The following is a 3,813-nucleotide window of genomic DNA, read 5'->3' as shown; positions in this document are numbered from 1 at the left end:
TTTGGGGCAAAATTGCAGAAATTTCAATTATTTCAGGGCAAAAAGTCAGAAATTTGCCTTATTTTGGGGCAAAAAGCAGAAATTCTCTTAATTTTGGGGCCAAAAACAGAAATTCCTCTTATTTTGGTGTAAAATTGTGGAAATTTCAAATATTTCAGGGCAAAAAGGCAAATTCCACTTTATTTCGGACAATAAGGCAGAAATTCCCCGTATTTTGGAGCAAAATTTAAGAATTTCCCCTTACATTGGTGAAAAATGCAGAAATTCCCTTCATTTTGGTTCAATAAGGCAGAAATTCCCCGAATTTTGAAGTAAAATTGCACATATTCCCCTAATTTTGAGGAAAAATGCAGAAATTCACATTATTTTGGGGCAAAAAGACAGAAATTCTCCTTATTTCAGGGCAAAAGTCAGAATTCTCCTTATTTTGGGGCAAAATTCCAGAAATTTCCTTAATTTTGGGGCAAAATTGCAGAAATCTATCTATTTTGGGGCAAAATTACAGAAATTTCAATTATTTCAGGGAAAAAATGCAGAAATTTCTCTTATTTAGGGGCAAAAATGCAGAAATTACTTTTATTTTGGTACAAAATTGCAGAAATTTTCTTTATTTTTGGGTAAAAATACAGAAATTCCCCATATTTTAGGGCAAAAGGGCAGAGATTCCCCTTATTATGAGTTTAAAAGGCTGAAAGTCCCCTTATATTGGGGAAAAAGACAGAAATTCCCCTTATTTTGTGGCAAAAAGGCAGAAATTTCCCTTATTTTGGGGCAAAATTGCAGAAATTTCACTTATTTCAGGGCTAAATTCAAAAATTCCTTTTATTTTGGGGCAAAAAGACAGAAATTCCATTCATCTTTGGGTAAAAAGGCAGAAAATTCACTTATTTTGAGGTAAAAAGGCAGAAATTCCTCTTATTTTGTGGCAAAAATGAAGAAATTTCCCTTTTTTGTGGCAAAAGGTATACATTCCCCTTATTTTCGGGCTAAAAAGTAGAAATTCCCCGTATTTTGGAGCAAAATTGCAGAAATTCCCCTAATTGTGGGGCAAAAAGGCCGAAATTCCCTATATGTTGGGGCAAAAAGACAAAAATTCTCCTTATTTTGGGGCAAAACTCAGAAATTCCACTTATTTTGGGGCAAAATTCAAGAAATTTCCCTCATTTTGGAGCAAAACTGCAGAAATTTCACTTATTTGGGGCAAAATTGCAGAAATTTAACTTATTTCAGGGAAAAAAGGCAGAAATTTTCCTTATTTTGGGGCAAAAAGGCAGAAATTCCTAATATTTTGTGGCAAAAATGGAAAAATTCCCCTTTATTTTGAGGTAAAAAGGTTGAAATTCCCCTTATTTGGGGGCAAAAATGCAAAAATTTCTTTTATTTTGGTACAAAATTGCAGAAATTTTTCTTATTTTGGGCAAAAAGGTAGAAATTTTCCATATTTTGGGGCAAAAGTGCAGAAATTCCCCTATTTTGAGGTTAAAAGGCTGAAATTTCCTTTATTTTGGGGCAAAAAGTCAGAAATTCTTCTTATTTTGGGTCAAAAAGCAGACATTTCTCTTATTTTGGGGGAAAATTTTAGATATTTATCTTATTTCACGGCAAAAAGTCAGAAATTTTCCTCATTTTGGGGCCAAAAAACAGAAATTTCGTTTATTTTCGCGAAAAAGTCAGAAATTGCACTTATTTTCGGTCCAAAAGGTGGAAAATCTTCTTCTTTTGGGGTAAAAATGAAAAAATTTCCCTTTTTTATGGCAAAAAGGTATACATTCCCTTTATTTTCGGGCAAGAAGGCAGAAATTCCCCGTATTATTGACCAAAATTGCAGAAATTCCCCTAATTGTAGGGCAAAGACGCAGAACTTCCCCTTATTTTGGGGTAAAACTGCAGAAACTTTATTTATTTCGCGGCAAAATGGAAGAAATTCCCTTTATTTTCGGCGATAAAGGCAGAAAATCCCCATATTTTGGAGCAAAATTGCAGAAATTCACCTAATTTTGGGGTAAAACATGCAGTAATTTTCTTTATTTTGGGGCAAAAAGGCAGAAATTCTCCTTATTTTGGGGCAAAAGGCAGAAATTTCCCTTATTTTATGGCAAAATTGCAGAAATTTCCCTTATTTGGGGACAAAAAACAGAAATTCCCTTTATTTTGGGGCAAAATTGCAGAAAATTCCTTTATTATGGGGAAAAATTGAAGAAAATTCTTTTATTTTGGGGCAAAATTGCAGAAATTTCACTTATTTCAGGGCATAATTTAAAAATTCCTTGTATTTTGGGGCAAAAAGACAGAAATTCTGTTTATTTTTGGGTAAAAAGGCAGATATTTTACTTATTTTGATGAAAAAGTCAGAAATTCCTCTTATTTTGGGGCAAAATGAAGAAATTTCCTTTTTTTGTGGCCAAAGGTATACATTCCCCTTATTTTCGGGCAAAAAAGAAGAAATTCCCAGTATTTTGGAGCAAAATTGCAGAAATTCCCCTAATTGTAGGGCAAAAATGCAGAAATTCCCTATATGTTGGGGCCAAAAGAAAGAAATTCTCTTTATTTTAGGGGAAAACTCAAAAATTTCACTTATTTTGGGGCAAAATTCCAGAAATTTCCCTTATTTTGGGGCAAAATTGCAGAAATTTCACTTATTTTGGGGCAAAATTGCAGAAATTTCACTTATTTCAGGGAAAAAAGGCAGAAATTTTTTGTATTTTGGAGCACAATGGCAGACATTCTTAATATTTTGTGGCAAAAATGCAAAAATTCCCCTTATTTTGAGGTAAAAAGGCTGAAATATTCCCCTTATTTGGGGGTAAAAAGGAAGAAATTTCCCTTATTTAGGGGCAAAAATACAGAAATTCCCCTTATTTTGTGGAAAAAAGGCAGAAATTTCTTTTATTTTAAGGCAAAATTGCAGAAATTTCACTTATTTCAGGGTATAATTCAAAAATTCCTTTTATTTTGAGGCAAAATGACAGAAATTGCGTTTATTTTTGGATAAAAATCAGAAATTTCACTTATTTTAAGTTAAAAAGGCAGAAATTCCTCTTATTTTGGGGCAAAAATGAAGAAATTTCCCTTTTTTGTGGCTAAAGGTATACATTCCTCTTATTTTCGGGCAAAAAGTAGAAATTCCCCGTATTTTGGAGCAAAATTGCAGAAATTCCACTAATTGTGGGGCAAAAAGGCAGAAATTCCCAATATGTTAGGGCAAAAAGACAGAAATTCTCCTTATTTTGGGGCAAAACTCAGAAATTCCACTTATTTTGGGGCAAAATTTTAGAAATTTCCCTTATTTTAGGGAAAATTGCAGAAATTTGACTTATTTTGGGGCAAAATTCCAGAAATTTCACTTATTTCAGGGCAAAAAGTCAGAAATTTGCCTTATTTTGGGGCAAAAAGCAGATATTCTCCTAATTTTGGGGCAAAAAACAGAAATTCCTCTTATTTTGGTGTAAAATTGTGGAAATTTCAAATATTTCAGGGCAAAAAGGCAGAAATTTCACTTTATTTCGGGCAATAAGTCAGAAATTCCCCGTATTTTGGAGCAAAATTTCAGAAATTCCCCTTATATTGGTGCAAAAATGCAGAAATTCCCTTTATTTTGGTTCAATAAGGCAGAAATTCCCCGAATTTTGAAGCAAAATTGCACATATTCCCCTAATTTTGAGGAAAAATGCAGAAATTCACATTATTTTGGGGCAAAAAGACAGAAATTCTCCTTATTTCAGGGCAAAAGTCAGAATTCTCCTTATTTTGGGGCAAAATTCCAGATATTTCCTTTGTTTTGGGCCAAAATTGCAGAAATTTCACTTATATTGG

This window comes from Micromys minutus (assembly GCF_963924665.1).
Source record: "Micromys minutus genome assembly, contig: SCAFFOLD_47, whole genome shotgun sequence".
NCBI lineage: Eukaryota > Metazoa > Chordata > Mammalia > Rodentia > Muridae > Micromys > Micromys minutus.
Note: the sequence above shows the minus strand (reverse complement) of the source record.